General features: G+C 33.9%; 1 long non-coding RNA gene across 1 annotated transcript in view; it reads left to right on the top strand.

Moving 5' to 3' along the window:
• Positions 1 to 20,067, top strand: part of LOC129057704 (uncharacterized) — a 1,380,833-nt gene that overhangs the window by 717,492 nt on the left and 643,274 nt on the right. The window contains exon 6 of the long non-coding RNA XR_008522424.1: positions 5,213 to 5,298. This is a non-coding gene — a long non-coding RNA (uncharacterized LOC129057704). The remainder of the gene's footprint in view (positions 1 to 5,212; positions 5,299 to 20,067) is intronic.

Here is a 20,067-nt window from a genome sequence, read left to right as displayed (position 1 = left end):
ACAAGAAAGCACTTCCTAATAATTGTCAATAAATTTACAATTCCATATCTTTGTTAAAATTATATTTGAAATGAAATCATGTTACATTTTAAAATGCAGTGTTTTATGCAATTTTCAATAAATACTTCCTACCTCATTTATTAAGTTCATTTATTTCTTCAACTTTTAAATAAACTTTTCTATGACCTTTGGCACACACGTTCTATCTACCTGTTTGTATTTTTCCTGATTTCTACTCTGGGCTGTAATATAGGAAATAAATCAATAGATTTCATTTTGCCAAATGTCAATTTTTAAGTTTGGAGAACTCGTTATTAAATTCTCATCTGCTTACACTTCGGCACCCAGTGGATTTAATCTCTTTTCGTCCTTCAACTAATATGTATTATTTCTGCTTAAGTCTTTCCAGACTTCCTTGTGTAGGGTTTACCACTCCTCTCTTTCTTTCTCTATACCCATTGGATTTATGCATACTTCTATGAAATGCTCATGAAAATATCACTTTCACTAATAAGTGAACTCATTCAGAGGAAGAACCTGGAGATACCTCAAGGCAAAGTTTGGAGTTTTAGGAACATTCTGATTTAAGGCTACTGTATGAACTTTAGTGCCTGAAGGATGAATTCTAATTTTACTGTTCTTTATTAGTATAAAGAAACTAATGTTTGTACGTATGCTTTCATCTTTCCCATAGCAAATCACTTTCTCTATTTGCTTATTCTCTTGTCTCAATACCTCTGTTTAGTGATGATAAATTCTCTAGTTTTTCCATATCACTTTAATCTCCCTCAATTAATTTTCTATTTTAAATTTCTGGGAGAGAAAATTGATTTGTCTCACTTTTTTGTTGTTGTTATTGTTATGTCCCATTAGTTACAGGCCAGTAGGCTATCCATAGATGATATTTTTTGTAGTAGGTTACCACTCTTTATCCAATTAGAGTGCTTAGAATGGAGGCAGTATTGTACACTAGAGAATATTGCTTTCTCGGTTACCACTGACTATTTCTTTGCCAATTTTTTAAGATAAAGGAAGTTTTACAGGCAATGAATGAAAACTCCTGTGAAACATTATCTAAAAGGTTTTATAAATATTGCTAATTTCCAAGATCCCACATCAGTGTTAATAATCTATTTTCAATTTCTAATCTTTAAAACAAAGATAACCTGTATGAATTTTATAGAGCCCCATGAGAAGTCCCATTTTTGTGTCTTTGTATTCTTATCTCTAGCTCTAGGACAGCTGCTCAATCAAAGGTATTTTTTCAAGTTCTAGATGTTTCAGCTTCTGTTGTCAGCAACGCTGATTCATAGAGAAAGAATTAAACAAAATGGAGTAGTGTTGTAAATGCGCACAAAAAAATCAATGTTGCTGAATTGAGGAGAAGAAATCAGTAAAGGAAGGTATGTTACTGTCAAACTTCTAAAAGGATTTTGCAAACAGTGGAGAGTAGACAAAATTCCTAAAACATATATCAGCTCAACTGTCCTTTAGTATATTACACTTAGGAAATAGAAAAGGTAAATAAACAAACAAATGACATTGTGAATGTATATTAAGGAGATTAAATGTAAGCTAAAGAGTCCCAAGTGTGGTTTCTGAAAATGATAGTTCTTAAATACTAATATCTCTCTCAAAGTAGATTTATTTTTGTTAGTTGTTTGGTGTTGTTTGAGTGATGTATGTATTTTGTCTTAGTTCTCGACCTCTGAGAAAAGAACATTTTTATATGTATATATTATGCCCTTTTGTTCAATAAAAAATACCATGAGTCAAGATGTCCTTACACACCTTAAGATGTCATATTAACTCTTAATAGATCCAGGCTTTCCAAGAAGCTGATACACTCTCATCAATACAAGATGTCAAATTCGTGATAAATAGCCTTTTAGAAATGAGATTTGGGTTAAAAAAATTGATAAAGAGCCATAACATTTAACCATCATAAAAATGACCTGCCTTGACATTTATTTCATAAATTAAGATGTTTTAAAGTTCTATGAGGCCAAAGGCTAATACTTAGTAAGATAATTCCCCTGTTCTCTAGACACAATAAAACACTTGCTATCAAATTCCTAATACTAATGCTGGTTGGTATTTTACAGTGTTTTCTGTTTTTCAAAGAAATTTTTCAAATATACTTGGTTTTATCCTCACAGCAACCCTGTAACATAAGTAAAGACATACTGGGCCTATTTTACAGATGAAGAAATAGTGATGCAGAAAGAAATAAATGGTTTAACCAAAGTTACAAAACAAGTTGGGAATTGTAATTCCACTTACTGATTCTTCTAGAAGTGCTTTTCCTGCTCTTCTATACATATTCTCCATGGGAGGAATAACTGTCCTGCTTCCATATGGAATAATAAAAAGTAATTCAATTTAGAAATAAAGCCTGCTACTGCACTGATGTCTAGACTAATAGACTATTATTGTATTGTCTGAGGCAATATTTAGGACAGCATAAGGAAATAAAAAATACCAATATGTTTCTAACATTTTAGATGGTACCACATACCTACTAAGTACAGTCATTTAAATAGAGCATTAGTAGAATAGAATCCTGAAATGCCATAGATGGGTAGGAATACTGAGAGCAAACACTTATAGCACATTTACCGTGTGCCTAACATTGTTGTGTTTGATCCTATGAGTTATAAATTATGCATCATTTTTAATTTTACAGTAGAGGAAACTGAGTTATGGAAAGGTAATGATTTGTTCCAGACCACATAACTCATTCATATTTTCAGTAGCAAATAACTATGAAAGGCAGTATTCAGTTTCTCAGTAAAGGTATGTTTCCCATGAAATGATCTGAATGATTTGCTGGAAAGCGGTAGTGAGTCAAGATTAAAATAGCCTGGTTGTTTTACAAAGGATGATATTTGGAGATACAAAAACATAGGAAGCTACAGCAAAGATGTTCTCTTATTCTGTCAATGAACCTTTTATGAAACATAAGAAATGATGGCTGGATGTCAGAAAACTAACAAGAATTACTGAGCTAAATATGTGACTTTTGATTAGAAAACATTAAAGTGCTCATCAGAAATGATTTTTTATAAAAATGACTAAACATGCCAGTCAAGTGTTCTTTGTTATACTAAGACACTGCTGAACCTCAAAACAAAAATAATGATTCAATTGCCTAGACAAGTATTTGAATAAAAATCGTTCAGTTTTATATTGTAAAAATAAACTGTATACCTAATAATAATCGTTTTTAAAGCATTAAACTAGGGTAGCAAGTTCAAGTACTCCTTTAAATATAGAGACAGAATAACACATTAGTTTTGAGAGTGAAATCTAGAATCAGATCAGACTCCTTATCTTCTAAATCCAGTGTTTTCTCTCATGTTTCCCCCAAAGAGTGAGGATGTTATGAAGAAAATGTGTGATTAAAAAATAATGTTTGAATTTGGGGAATATTTTTCTTGATTTTTTTTCTATTCTTTCAGAAACACAAATCTATTATGAGCCAATGACATGTTTTCTATATGTAATTTAAAACATGTTATGTTATAGTTCAGTTTGTTTAATTGTACCATGAATTTTATTTGGTGGGTGAATTAATTACTTTTCTAATTTATGATGTTTTCCACATATTTTATCATGATGTTTCCATTAGTCCCACTTTGGGATAACTTCCAAACTTCTGTAACTTTTGACAACTTTGTGCCTCAGCAACATTAGACTCACTTATATAAATTTAATTACTGTAAATCTTGGAAATTCTAAACCACATGCCGTGGGGATTCAGAAGGCAGTCATGCAAAAAAATAGATTATTTTAAAGCAAATAGACTTTAGAACATTCCAGTCAACATTGTAACATTCAGCTCAGTTTGAAAAAAATATGTCAAATTCATAGTATCTATCATGCTTACTCTACAATGTTTGTTCCCAGTATAACTGCATTGTTACCTTAATAGTTACAAAAAAAATTGCAACATTTGATGTTTAAATTCAGTAATAATTTACACTGAAACTGAAACATACATTACAAGTAAGTGTGCATTGAACATACTTAAGCAGAATGGGTATATTAAAAGCATATGTTAAATGTACAATGTAAATATTTTATATTTTGTTTCAAGTTGCTTTCAATTATATAGCAACAGATTCATGCATAAGCTCATTTTATCATTTTCTACAGAACTATGAGGTATTATATATATCAGGATATATAATATATTATATAATATATTATTCTATTATATATAATTATTATATATTATACATTATATAATTATTTGTATATTATAAAATAATATACGATTTTTATATTATATATTTTTATATAATATATAAATATATATTTTATATTAACATATGATATATGATATATTTTATATTATATTACTATATAAAATATATTTTTGTTATATTTTATAATATATTTTATTATATATTATGTAATATATATCCTTATTTATAAAAATTAATATAAATAAATATGATTCATATTCCTAAACAACTACTACAATACTGGTTTCATTTAGCCTGTTAGGTATTACTTGCATTTCAGTATTTTTATTACAACTTCTCATTAGTAATGGAAATAAAATTTTATGAAAATCAAATACTTTGCAGGAAATGACCGTGTTGGTAATTACCCACACTAGACAGCTGAGGATATTTCTAAGATTAATTATTTTGCTTAGAAAAATCTAGAAATGCCAATGCAATATAGCATAGCCTGATATTAGCCTTACTTCAGTAGCCTTATTGATGTTTAATTTTGTGAAACAATAAATTTATTTAAAAATGTGTTTCTGCCTGCATTTATTTCCAGCATCTATTTTATGAAAATCTATTTATAGAATTTTAAAAAATCACATAGTAAAGCATGCATTAGGTTGCACATTACCAATAATTTATAGGGAGGAAGATTACTTCAATAGTTGTTAAGACAAGAAAGACAGGCTAATTGCCACAAAACGTGTCAATGTAATTGTTATTAATATTTTACATCCAATGTAAAAATAACTTGAACGTAGACTATGCATATAAAATATAGTTACAATCTTCTTTGCAAGGGTACATATTTGAATACTACATTGCCAGCTTTTTCTTATTAAATTAGCATGATTTTAGTGACAAATGAAAGGGGGAGTGTGAATAAGAAAATATGTAAATATGTAGACTGGGGGATTATCGCTTGTTTTGCTTTAATACTATGTATTTATGTTTTGTCTTGAATTCATTAGGAGAGCAAAGTGAATTGTGTGATTTGCTTAGAGGACAATGCTGCTACAAAAACCTGTTCCACTGCAAGGCCAACTGCAGTTTTGAGGTAAGTTATTAATAAATGAAATAAAAAGAAAGAAGAGAACCTAATTTAAAAATTAAGAATAATAGGGAAAGAGGGAAATGCGTATACTTGAGTTGAATTTGTCAGCTTACCATTTGCCATAATCCTCTTATCATACTTTACTAGTGTCCAGCAAATAAATGTATAGAATTAATTAACTCACAGATTTTATTTTTTGTCCTGATGCCCTTTCTGAACAACTCAAGAAGTAAAATCTCTAATACTTAGAAGGGAAGGTACAGCTAGGGTGTAAATTCTTAAGTGGATCATTTGTTTTTTATAAGTACAACTTTACACTATTTTATGAGAAACTTTTATACCAAATTCATATCAATTTTATTCAATTATAAATTGCAGAGATGATTACAGAAAAGTGTTTTTTATTAAAATCAGTTCACTTTCTATTTTGAGAAAGTTTTATTTGAATTAATGTATAAGTAGAGATTTTCATGAATTAAAAAACAATTTAATGTTTCTTTTATCTACTTAGACTGAATAGTAGAATGTATTATATAAAGCCTTGCAACTTATTACTGACCATTGGTGTACTTGAAGTTATACTCCTCCACAGAAGTTTTGGTAATAATTCACAAGAGTGTAATGAGTAAGAATTGTTCCCTAGAAATAGAGTGAGAGTTAGGCAAATGACATATTGATAGTAATGATTTAGTTAAGCTTGTCTTGCTTTATTATATTAAAAGAAGGAAACCTTTAATACATGGCTCCTGGATAGAACTGCTTTTTAGGTTTTCCTATGTACTTAGAAATACAAAGCAAAGTTTAAAAGTAACCCTAGAAAGCAATAGCAATGGAGTTAAAGTTTTAAAGATAAAGAAGATGAATATAGCAGAAGCCTGTTTTGTAGGACTGGTCCACTTAATAGGGAGGAATTTGTCTAAAATACAAAAGTTTAAGCGGTGACTAGGTTTTGAAAGGGCTTATCAATTTTGACTGGTGAAAACTTAAATACTCACTTGTTACTTTCTAATATGTGAGTCACCTTTCATTTTAGTAATATTTATTAACTATCTGTTATGTACCACATTCTAATTAAGGCATTAGGATAAAACAGTGGACATAAAAATCCCAACTATCAAGGAGTATCCTATGAGGTAGACAGGGTACATAACTAAATTAAATAATGGTAACAATAATAATACAATATGATAACCAACGTTTTGGCCTAAGCACAAAACACATATCAAATTATTTAACCTTCATACCAATATTATGAGGCAATTACTAATAGCATTTCTATCATATAAATATGGAAACTGAAATATTCTGCTAAGTAATTTGCCCAAAATCACACGCTAGTAAAATACAGATCTGGTAAAGAGAAATATCACCACTGAAGGATATAGAGATATCACATAAGTACATGAAAAGACGTTCAATCCCATTAGTTATTTAGATAATTAAAAACACAATGAGATAACATCATCCAGGAATGTAAAATGATACGGCCATTCTCAAAAACAACTTAGCAGTTTCTTAAAAACAAAACACATGATTGGTGTAAAAGCCAGCAATTGCACTCCTGGTAATTTATCCCAGAGAAATGAAAATCTGTACATGAATGTTGATAACAGCTTTATTACTAATAGACAAAAACTGGAGACAACCCAGATGCTTTTCAACTGGTTAATTGTAAACAAATTGTGACACATCCATACCATGAAATACTATTCGGCAATAAAAAGAAACAAAGTAGTAATACAGGAACCTGGATAAATCCCTGGTGAATTGCCTTGAGTGGCAAAGATCAATTCCATAGGGTTACTACTGCATGATTTTGTTTATATAACATTCATGAAATAACAAACGTATAATGATGGAGAACAGATTAATGGTTGCTGGGATTTAAGAATGGTGTGGAATAGTAAGAATTAGGATGTGGTTATAAAGGGTAACGTGAGGGATCCTAGTTTTGATGGAAATGTTCTGTATCTTGACTATATCAATGACTATATCCTGGCACAGTGATGCAATTAGGAGATATCAATTAAAGGATATAAGTAATCTCCATTATTTTCTACAATTTAACATGAATATTACAATTATCTCAGAATAAAAAGTTCAAAATAGTAAAAGGATATAAAATATATACCATGTTAAACTAATCAAAAGTCTGAATAGTTTTTCTAATGAATGTCAGAAACTTAATTTAATAGTCAAAAAAATGTTACCAGGGATAGAGAATGTCATTTCATAAACATGGCTCATTCATCAAAAGGGCATACAAATTCTAAACATTTATGTACCTAATGGCATAGTGTTTATAATATGAAGAAAAACTTTTGAAACTAAAAGGAGAAAAGAACACATCAAAATTATTGTCAGTGATTTCAACACTCTCCTCTCAGTAACTGATAAAACAGGTAGACAGAAAATCAGTAAGACTATAGAAAATTCAATCATTACTCCAAAAACAACAAACATGTCTATTGATACTTAAAAACCATACCACCTAACAACAGAATACAACAGTAGAATACAGATTATTTTCCCATTATTTTCAAATGCCTTCATAATATTTATCAAGGTAGAAAATCTTCTTGGACATAAAACAAGACTACATAAATGTAAAAGATTCAAGTGATATAAAATAATAATTAGAAATCAAGAAGAGAAAGATAACTATAAGAGCTCTAAATATTTGGAATTTAAATAAACTTTTAAATACAGGTCAAAGATGAAATTAAAACTAAGTATCTAAGGTATTTTGAACTAAATATAAAAACACAACATGTCAAATTTTGTGGAATATCACTAGATCACTATTTAGAGCTCTATGTAGAGCAGTAAATACCCAATAATATATAAAAAGAAAGGTCTTGAATCAGTGCGTAGTACTGACATAAAGATACAAATAAAAAAGATAAACAGAAAAGAACTGAGAGTCCACAAATAGATCCACACATATATGAACAACTGATTTATAACTCAGGTAAAAAAAAAAAAAAAAAAAAAAAACAGTTTTCCTGAATGGTAATGCCTAGGTTTTCTTCTAGGGTTTTTATGGTTTTAGGTCTAACATTTAAGTCTTTAATCCATCTTGAATTGATTTTTTATAAGGTGTAAGGAAGGGATCCAGTTTCAGCTTTCTACATCTTTTTGTCTTTAACTGCTATATTCCTGCCTAGCTGCATCTCCAAGGCTAATCTAGGTTATCAAAGCTTTTCTTTCCTTAAAATACACCTTTCAAACCAATAGAAAAAGTTGACAGCTTTCTTTTAAAACACTACTGCATGTCACCTTTCAACATATCCAATAAAATGTTATTTGTACAATAAAAACAAAACAAAACAATTCAATGGAGATTGGATTTTGTTTTCAACAAATAATGACAGAAATCAAGTATTTATCCACAAGCATAAAAATAAAATACCTCACACCATTGATTAAAATTAACTAAAAAATCATAGACCTACATTTAAAACCTAAAATTACATCTAGAGAACACACAGGAAAATAACCCCTGTAACCTTAAAATAAGAACTATTTTTGATACAATACTACAAGTGTGATTCATATTAGAACAAATGGATAAGTTTATCTTCAATTTCATTCTTAAAGTTAGGAGAATAAAAGGCCAGCCACAGAGCAACAAAAACTATTTCTACTGTATATATCTGGTGAAGGAATAATAATTAAAATATGTCTGGAACTCTTAAAACTTATTGATAGTAAGCTAACAACCCAATTAAAGGACAAGGGCAAAAAACTTGAACAGCCATGTTACCAGAGAAGGTGTACTTATTTGATGGCAAACAAGCATGTGAAAAGATGTAAATACACATTAGTTATTAGAACAAGGCAAATGACAACCACAATGAGATACCATTATAATGACTACACATCTATTAAAATGGCTAAAATTAAAGAGGCTGACCATACCAATGGTTGACAAGGATGTGGAATGACGGAAACTCAAACATTCCTGCTAGGTATGTAAAAAGGAACAACAAATTTGGGAAACAGTTTGACAGTTTCTTAAAAAGTTAACCCTACACCTGCCATATGATTCACATATACCATACCAAATACTTATCACAAACATATTACTGTAATCATAAGTTTCATTTCTGTGAAATAATTATTTAGTATGGAATACATAAATCATAAGGTTTATTCATAATTGTCTTGAAGACAACTCAAATGTTTATTAACAAGTGAAACTGTGGTACATTCATGAAATCAAAAGCTACCCAGCACAAACTTAAAAAAGAATAAAATATTGATACAAATTACAACATGGATGAACCTGAAAAGAGTTATGTTGAGTGAAATAATCCAGACAAAAAAGACAATATATTGTGTGATTTCATTATGTAATATTCTAGTAACTGCAAACTAATCTGTATTACCAGAAAGTTGTTCAGTGGTTTTCTGGAGATGAAAGCAAGTGTAGGAAAAAGTGAGAAAGAGAGGTTAAAAAGAGGCAAGAAGAAAATATCAAAAATATATAAAAAATCCAAACAATTCAACAGTAAGAAAACAAATAACCAACTTTTTAAATGGGCAAATGAAATAGATAGATATTTTTCAAAAGACTACATGGAAATGATTGACAGGTATATGAAAAAAATATTCACCATCACTAATCATCAGGGAAATGCTAGTTGAAACAGCAGTGAGATGTCACCGCACAGCTGTTAGAATGGCTACTATCAAAAAGATTTTAAAAATAAATGCTGGCATGGATGTGGAGCCCTTGTATACTGTTAGTGGGAAAGTAAGTCAGTAAAGCCATTATAGAAAATATTAAGGAGATTCCTCAAAAAATTAATATCATCCGGCAATTCTCCACTGCTGGTTATATCGAAAGGTATGAAGTCAGTATGTCAACAAGATATCTGTACTCCCATGTTCATTGCAGCATTATTCACAATAGCCAAGACATGAAATCAATCCATGTCTATCAATGGATGAGGTATGAAGTACACACACACACACACACACACACACACACACACACACACAATACTATTCAGCTTTTTAAAAGCTTTTTTATTTGTCCATGTCATTTACAACAACATAGACAAATATAGAGGAAATTATGCTAAGTAAAATAAGACACAGAAAGAGAAATACTGTAAAATCTAACTTATACAGAGGATCTAAAACAGTCAAACTTGTAGAAGCAGAGTAGACAAATGGTGACTAGAGGCTGGGGAATGAAAGAACTGAGGAGTTGTTGGTCAAAGGATACAAAACTTCAGTTCGACAGAAGGAATAGATTCATGAGATCTTTTGTACATCATGGAGATGATTATTAAAAACAATATATTGTCAATCTAAAACTTTCTAAGAGTGTATATTTTAAGTGTTCTCACCACAAAAAAATCATTAGTATAGGAGGTACCATATATGTTAATTAGCTTGATTTCATAAGCCATTCTACAGTATATACATTTATCAAAACATGTTGTCTACCAAAAATATATACAATTTTTTATTTGTGATTTTTTAAAAAATAAAAAGAATAGGCAAGAGGAATCTTGTTCCTTATCTTTATTGTGTAATTGTTTCATATATACTTATATATTTTAAAATTTGTAAATTGTACACTTGAAATGCATGCAATTTGTTGCACATTAATTATGTATTCATAAATCAGTTAACAAGACTGATCTAGTTTTAGACACATTTTCTAAAAATGAAATAGGCATTTTGAATGTAGACATTTTTTCTTTCACTGTGCTTTATTGAGAAACATATAAAGCCTAAATTGTAAAGTGTATTTTTTGAAGGGAATTCAGGTGTACGTTCCCTTGCTTCCAGTAGCTTGAAAGTTTAAACCTCCCAAAACAGATGGCATTAAGCTCTCCGAATTGAAACCTCTAGAGCTAAAACTCCTCAAATTTTCGTGCTCTGAAGGTCAGCACTGTGTACTTACATCTCTTCTTGTTTGTCTTATGTTCATTTCTTATATCTCAGTTCTCATTTTTTTAACTTCTGTATGAACTATTTAATTTTGCATGATAATAATTAAGCCAGCCTTTATTGTTCTTTACTTCTGGCTTATTTTTAACCTCAGTCACATTCAATTTTGCACAAGTCATAAAATCAGTCACGTCATAAAATCAATCATGTCATAAAACAAAATAGTTTTAATATAGTAATGCATCAATTTGGAAATGTGGGAAAGTGTTAGGTTTCTGAACTGTCAAAATTTCTGGTTTTCTTACTTTAACATTATATTCATTTAAGTTTATTACTTGAGTAAAATTTTTATTATTTTTAATTGAGGTAAACACATTATTTCCTTATAGTATAAGTAATCTTTTTATTATAGTGTTTGCTGAGATTATATGGTAGGCATCTTTCTTTGTTTGTGTTGCTATAAAGGAATAATACTTGAGGCTGGGTAATTTATAAAGAAGAGAGGTTTATTTGACTCATAGTTCTACTGGCTGTACAAAAAAGCATGGCACTGATATCTGCTTGTGCTGAGTGACAAAGGCTACTTCCACTCATGGCAGAAGGCAAAAAGGAGCATGTGTGTGCACAGATTACATGGCAAGAGAGGAAACAAAAGTTAGAGTACAGGTTCCAGTCTCTTTGTAACAACCAGCTCTAATGGGAACTAACAGAGCAAGAACTGACTCACACCCATTCCAGGGAGGGCATTAATCTACCCATAAGGGATCCATTCCCACAACCCAAACAACTCCTATGAGGCCCCACCTGCAACCTTGGAAATCAAATTTCAACTTGAGGTTTGAGGGAACAAACATCCAGCTACAGCAGTAAGCATTTATATTTTAGGTAACTCGTATTTCAAATAGTTTTCACAGAATCATGTGCAAATCATTATTTATATACCATGATATATATAGCTTTATAATGAAGAGAGAAGGGTGACGGAAGTCTAAGTCTACAGTAACTTTATAAACAAGATAATATTTGACATTAATGTTTTCTGAAATATATCAAAGCAGGTCTAAAGGAATGCAAGCTATAATATTCTACTTAAATATATTTATAAGCAATAATTTTATTGTGAATGTATAAAATCCTGTATTTAAAATTATTTAAAATTCCTAGTATTTGTACAATATTATGGTTTTTAACCTTGTCCTTATTTATAAATTATTTAATTCAGTAATATTTTCTGACTTTGACTTACTTCCTTCTCACAATCCTCTAGACAAACATGCATAATAAAAAGGTTAACTAAGACTATCAACTTGAGGTTTTTTTTCACTTTATTTTTTTTTCGTTATTATACTTTAAGTTCTAGGGTACCTGTGCACAACCGGCAGGTTTGTTATATATGTATACATGTGCCATGTTGGTGTGCTGCACCCATTAACTTGTTATTTACATTAGGTATTTCTCCTAATGCTATCCTTCCCAACTCCCCACACCCCATGACAGGCACCAGTCTGTGATGTGCCCTGCCCTGTGTCCAAGTGTTCTCATTGTTCAATTCCCACCTATGAATGAGAACATGCAGTGTTTGATTTTCTGTCCTTGCGATAGTTTGCTCAGAATGATGGTTCCCAGCTTCATCCTTGTCGCTACAAAGGACATGAACTCATCCTTTTTTATGGCTGCATAGTATTCTGTGGTGTATGTGTGCCACATTTTCTTAATCCAGTCTATCATTGATGGACATTTGGGTTGGTTCCAAGTCTTTGCTATTGAGAATAGTGCCGCAATAAACATACATGTGCATGTGTCTTTATAGCAGCATGATTTATAATCCTTTGGGTATACAGCCAGTAATGGGATCGCTGGGTCAAATGGTAATTCTAGTTCTAGATCCTTGAGGGATTGCCACACTGTCTTCCACAATGGTTGAACTAGTTTACAGTACCACCAACAGTGTAAAAGTGTTCCTATTTCTCCACATCCTCTCCAGCACCTGTTGTTTCCTGACTTTTTAATGATCGCCCTTCTAACTGGTGTGAGATGGTATCTCACTGTGGTTTTGATTTGCATTTCTCTTATGGCCAGTGATGATGAGCATTTTTTCATGTGTCTGGCTGCATAAATGTCTTCTTTTGAGAAGTGTCTGTTTACATCCTTCACCCACTTTTTGATGGAGTTTTTGATTTTTTCTTGTAAATTTGTTTAAGTTTTTTTGTAGATTCTGGATATTAGCCCTTTGTCAGATGGGTAGATCGCAAAAATTTTCTCCCATTTTGTAGGTTGCCTGTTCACTCTGATGGTAGTTTCTTTTGCTGTGCAGAAGCTCTTTAGTTCAATGAGATCCCATTTGTCAATTTTGGCTTTTGTTGCCATTGTTTCTGATGTTTTAGTCATGAAGTCCTTGCCCATGCCTATGTCATGAATGGTATTGCCTAGGTTTTTATGGTTTTAGGTCTAACATGTAAGTTTTTAATCCATCTTGAATTAATTTTTGTATGAGGTGTAAGGAAGGGATCCAGTTTCAGCTTTCTACATATGGCTAGCCGGTTTTCCCAGCACCATTTATTAAATAGGGAATCCTTTCCCCATTTCTTGTTTTTTTTTTTTCTGTTTTTTTAAAGATCAGATGGTTGTAGATGTGTGGTATTATTTCTGAGGGCTCTGTTCTGTTCCATTGGTCTATATCTCTGTTTTGGTACCAGCACCATGCTGTTTTGGTTACTGTGGCCTTGTAGTATAGTTTGAAGTCAGGTATCATGATGCCTCCACCTTTGTTCTTTTGGCTTAGGATTGCCTAGGCATTGCAGGCTCTCTTTTGGTTCCATATGAACTTTAAAGTAGTTTTTTCCAATTCTGTGAAGAAAGTCATTGGTAGCTTGATGGGGATGGCATTGAATCTATAAATTACCTTGGGCAGTATGGCCATTTTTATGATATTGATTCTTTCTATACATGAGCATGGAATGTTCTTCCAGTTGTTTGTGTCCTCTTTTATTTCCTTGAGCAGTGGTTTGCTGTTCTCCTTGAAGAGGTCCTTCACATCCCTTGTAAGTTGGATTCCTAGGTATTTTATTCTCTTTGAAGCAATTGTGAGTGGGAATTCACTCATGATTTGGCTCTCTGTTTGTCTGTTATTGGTGTATAGGAATGTTTGTAATTTTCGCACATTGATTTTGTATCCTGAGAATTTGCTGAAGTTGCTTATCAGCTTAAGGAGATTTTGGGCTGAGACAATGGGGTTTTCTAAATATACAATCATGTCATCTGCAAACAGGGACAATTTGACTTCCTGTTTTCCTAAATGAATACCCTTTATTTCTTTCTCCTGCCTGATTGCCCTGGCCAGAACTTCCAACACAGTGTTGAATAGGAGTGGTGAGAGAGGGCATCCCTGTCTTGTGCCAGTTTTCAAAGAGAATGCTTCCAGTTTTTCCCATTCAGCATGGTACTGGCTGTGGGTTTGTCATAAATAGCTCTATTATTTTGGGATACATCCCATCAATACCTAGTTTATTGAGAGTTTTTAGCATGAAGGGCTGTTGAATTTTGTTGAAGGCCTTTTCTACACCTATTGAGATAACCATGTGGTTATTGTCTTTGGTTCTGTTTATATGCTGGACTAAGTTTGTTGATTTGCGTCGGTTGAACCAGCCTTGCATCCCAGGGATGAAGCCCACTTGATCATGGTGGAAAAATTTTTTAATGTGCTGCTGGATTCGGTTTGCCAGTATTTTATTGAGGATTTTTGCATTGATGTTCATCAGGGATATTGGTCTAAAATTCTCTTTTTTTGTTGTGTCTCTGCCAGGCTTTGGTATCAGGATGATGCTGGCCCCATAAAATGAGTTAGGGAGGATTCCCTCTTTTTCTATTGATTGTAAAAGTTTCACAAGGAATGGTATCAGCTCCTCCTTGTACCTCTGGTAGAATTTGACTGTGAATCCATCTGGTCCTGAGCTTTTATTGGTTGGTAGGCTATTAATTACTGCCTCAATTTCAGAACTTGTTATTTGCCGGTTCAGGGATTCAACTTCTTCCTGGTTTAGTGTTGGGGGGGGGGTGTATGTGTCCCGGAATTTATCCCTTTCTTCTAGATTTTCTAGTTTATTTGCGCAGAGGTGTTTATAGTATTATCTGATGGTAGTTTTTATTTCTGTGGGATTGGTGGTGATATCCTCTTTATCATTTTTTATTGTGCCTATTTGATTCTTCTCTCTTTTCTTCTTTATTAGTCTTACTAGCGGTCTGTCAATTTTGTTGATCTTTTCAAAAAACCAGCTCCTGGATTCATTGATTTTTTTAAGGGTTTTTTGTGTGTCTATTTCCTTCAGTTCTGCACTGATCTTAGTTATTTCTTGCCTTCTGCTAGCTTTTGAATGTGTTTGCTCTTGTTTCTCTAGTTCTTTTAATTGTGATGGTAGGGTGTCAATTTTAGATCTTTCCTGTTTAATCTTGTGGGCATTTAGTGCTCTAAATTTCCCTCTACACACTACTTTAAGTGTGTCCCAGAGATTCTGGTATGTTGTGTCTTTGTTCTCATTGGTTTCAAAGAACATCTTTATTTCTGCTTTCATTTCATTATGTACCCAGTAGTCATTCAGGAGCAGGTTGTTCAGTTTCCATGTAGTTGAGCAGTTTTGAGTGAGTTTCTTGAAACTTAGTTCTAGTTTGATTGCACTGTGGTCTGAGAGACAGTTTGTTATGATTTCTGTTATTTTACATTTGCTGAGAAGTGCTTTACTTCCAACTATGTGGTCAATTTTAGAATAAGTGTGATGTGGTGCTAAGAAGAATGTATATTCTGTTGATTTGGGGTGGAGAGTTCTGTAGATGTTTATTAGGTCCACTTGGTGCAGAGCTGAGTTCAAGTCCTGGATATCCTTGTTAACTTCCTGTCTCGTTGCTCTGTCTAATGTTGATAGTGGGGTGTTAAAGTTTCCCATTATTAATGAATGAGAGTCTAAGTCTCTTTGTAGGTCACTAAGGACTTGCTTTATGAATCTGGGTGCTCCTGTATTGGGTGCATATATATTTAGGATACTTAGCTCTTCTTGTTGAATTGATCCCTTTACCATTATGTAGTGATCTTGTCTCTTTCGATCTTTGTTGGTGTAAAGTCTGTTTTATCAGAGGCCAGGATTGCAACCCCTGCCTTTTCAGTTTTCCATTTGTTGTTTGATCTTCCTCCATCCCTTTATTTTGAGCCTATATGTGTCTCTGCATGTGAGATGGGTCTCCTGAATACAGCACACTGAAGGGTCTTGACTCTTTATCCAATTTGCCAGTCTGTGTCTTTTAATTGGAGCATTTAGCCCTTTTACATTTAAGGTTAATATTGTTATGTGTGAATTTGATCCTGTCATTATGATGTTAGCTGGTTATTTTGCTTGTTAGTTGATGCAGTTTCTTCCTAGCATCGATGGTCTTTACAATTTGGCATGTTTTTGCAGTGGCTGGTACTGGTTGTCCCTTTCCATGTTTAGTGCTTCCTTCAGGAGCTCTTGAAAGGCAGGCCTGATGGTGACAGAATCTCTCAGCATTTGCTTGTCTGTAAAGGATTTTATTTCTCCTTCACTTATGAAGCTTAGTTTCGCTGGATATGAAATTCTGGGCTGAAAATTCTTTAAGAATGTTGAATATTGGCCCCCACTCTCTTCTGGCTTGTAGAGTTTCTGCTGACAGATCTGCTGTTAGTCTGATGGGCTTCCCCTTGTGGTTAACCCGACCTTTCTCTCTGGCTGCCCTTAACGTTTTTTCCTTCATTTCAACCTTGGTGAATCTGACAATTATGTGTCTTAGGGTTACTCTTCTCAAGGAGTATCTTTGTGGTGTTCTCTGTATTTCCTGAATTTGAAAGTTGGTCTGCCTTGCTAGATTGGGGATGTTCTCCTGGATGATATCCTGAAGAGTGTTTTCCAACTTGGTTCCATTCTCCCTATCACTTTCAGGTACACCAATCAAACGTGGATTTGGTCTTTTCATATAATCCCATAATTCTCAGAGGCTTTGTTCATTCCTTTCTACTCTTTTTTCTCTAAACTTCTCTTCTTGCTTCATTTCATTCATTTGATCTTCAATCACTGATACCCTTTCTTCCACTTGATCGAATTGGCTACTGAAGCTCGTGCCTGCATCATGTAGTTCTCATGACATGGTTTTCAGCTCCATCATGTTATTTAAGGTCTTCTCTATGCTGTTTATTCTAGTTAGCCATGCATCTAATCTTTTTTCAAGGTTTTTAGCTTCTTTGTTTTGGGTTCGAACATCTTCCTTCAGCTCGGAGAAGTTTGTTATTACCGATCTTCTGAAGCCTTCTTCTCTCAACTAGTCAAAGTCATTCTCCATCCAGCTTTGTTCCGTTGCTGGCGAAGAGCTGCAATCCTTTGGAGGAGAAGAGGTGCTCTGATTTTCAGAATTTTCAGCTCTTCTGCTCTGGCTTCTCTCCATCTATGTGGTTTTATTTACCTTTGGTCTTTGATGATGGTGACCTACAAATGGGTTTTGGTTTGGATGTCCTTTTTGTTGATGTTGATGCTATTCCTTTCTGTTTGTTAGTTTTCCTTCTAATAGTCAGGACCCTCAGCTGCAGATCTGTTGGTTTGCTGGAGGTCCACTCCAGACCCTGTTTGCCTGGGTATCACCAGTGGAGGCTGCAGAACAGCAAATATTGCAGAACAGCAAATGTTGCTTCCTGATCCTTCCTCTGGAAGCTTTGTCTCAGAGGGGCACCCAGCTGTATGAGGTGTCAGTCTGCCCCTACTGGGAGGTGTCTCCCAGTTAGCCTACTCAGGGGTCAGGGACCCACTTGATGAGGCAGTCTGTCCATTCTTAGATCTCAAATTCCATACTGGGAGAACCACTACTCTCTTGAAAGCTGTCAGACAGGGACATTTAAGTCTGCAGAAGTTTCTTCTGCCTTTTGTTCAGCTATGCCCTGCCCCTAGAGGTGGAGTCTACAGAAGCAGGCAGGCCTCGTTGAGCTGTGGTGGGCTCCACCCAGTTTGAGCTTCCTGGCTGTTTTGTTTACCTAGTCAAGCCTCAGCAATGGTGGACATCCCTCCCCCAGCCTCGCTGCCACCTCGCAGTTCAATCTCGGACTGCTGCACTAGCAGTGAGCAAGGCTCTGTGGGCATGTGACCCACCGAGCCAGGTGTAGGATATACTCTCCTGGTGTGCCATTTGCTAAGACTGTTGGAAAAGCTCAGTATTAGGGCGGGAGTATCCCGATTTTCCAGGTACCGTCTGTCACAGCTTCCCTTGGCTAGGAAAGGGAATTCCCTGACCCCTTGCACTTCCCAGATCAGGCGATGCCCCACCCTGCTTCGGCTCACACTCTGTGGGCTGCACCCACTGTCCAACAAGTCCCAGTGAGATGAACCTGGTACCTCAGTTGGAAATGCAGAAATCACCTGTCTTCTGCGTCGCTCATGCTAGGAGCTGTAGACTGGAGCTGTTCCTATTCGGCTGTCTTGGAACTGAGAGGAAGCAATTCTTTTTGAGGTTTAAGTGACTGCTAGTAAAGTGTATCTTACAGTGTGGGGGATGAGGCCGCAGGAGCAGACTGAGTCACTGAGGTCCAACCACTGTTGGTGGTTGGCATAGTCACCGTGGCACAGGAAGTACTGGAGGCCCGAGTAGTTGGGCTGCTCATAGAGCATCCAATAGCCACTGTCCACTTCAACCTGAGTTTTTAACATAAACTTCCTAACTATCAAATTAAGATATTTCTCAAGTAAACAAATAAATGAGCAAATGGGTGAATGGGTCAATAAGAGAATGCTAAAATGATACCAATTAGAATGCAGAAAAACAGGTTTGGATATGAAACAATTGAAATTCTCATACATTGCTGGTGTGAACATAAAATGGTATGGCCATTTTAATACAGATACAATTGTAGTTTTATATTTGTCCTTATTTATAAATAATCGATTTCAACAGTAGTCATTTTCAGATTTTTTATTAGATTCTAGCTGCACTCCTCTAGATAAATAAAAATTCATTAAAAGGGCAACTAAAAGTATCAGTTTGAATCTTTTAAGTGTTCAAATCATCCTAGGGTATTTTTCAAGTAAAAACAAAAACAAATAGCAAGAAGAAGCTAGTGAAAATGCAAACAGACCCTAGTAGTGATCACTTAAAAGTCGTATTGTTCATGGTCACTCATTATTCTATCATAAAACTGCATGATATTATCATTGCCCACTTTATTCTCATTGAGATCAGCAAATAGTCTTGAAAATTTATGAGGCAGAATTTGCAAATCTGGGCTGCTGACATTTGTGGTGATCAGTGGGTTACAGGATTCCCTTGACAGATTTGTCCCCATAAAGGAGCTAAGGCTTCCTAAGCAATCCATATTTTCTCAGTTTTACTCATCCAATTTGACCCTGAAAAGGCAGAGCTATATTACTGTTTTCTGTTTATGGGAGGAGTGAAGTGGTACAAATAATTTGTGTGTGTGTCTGTGTGTGTGTGAGAGAGAGAGAGAGAGAGAGAGAGAGACAGATCAATGTCAAAAATCAAATGTCAGGCACTATTGTGACTGTAATCAGTCACGTCTATTCTATGTGTTTGGTTAATATCTGTAAGTTTCTGAATATGAAAAAGAAATGAGATGGTCCAGATGTTTACAAGAAGGAGTCAGACTCCTTAGAATATTTGAAGAGATTTATTCTGAGCCAAATATGATTGACTGTGGCCCATGACACAGCCCTCAGGAGGTCCTGGGAACATGTGCCCAAGGTGGTTGGGGTGCAGCTTGGTTTTACACAGTTTAGGGAGGCATGAGACTTCAGTCAAATACATTTAAATATATTTGAGAAATACATTGATTTGGTCCAGAAAGGTGGGACAATTCCAAGCCAG

Source organism: Pongo abelii, chromosome 12, assembly GCF_028885655.2.
Source record: "Pongo abelii isolate AG06213 chromosome 12, NHGRI_mPonAbe1-v2.0_pri, whole genome shotgun sequence".
NCBI lineage: Eukaryota > Metazoa > Chordata > Mammalia > Primates > Hominidae > Pongo > Pongo abelii.
The sequence above is the reverse complement of the archived record's forward strand: the minus strand, read 5'-3'. Positions and strand labels throughout refer to the sequence as shown.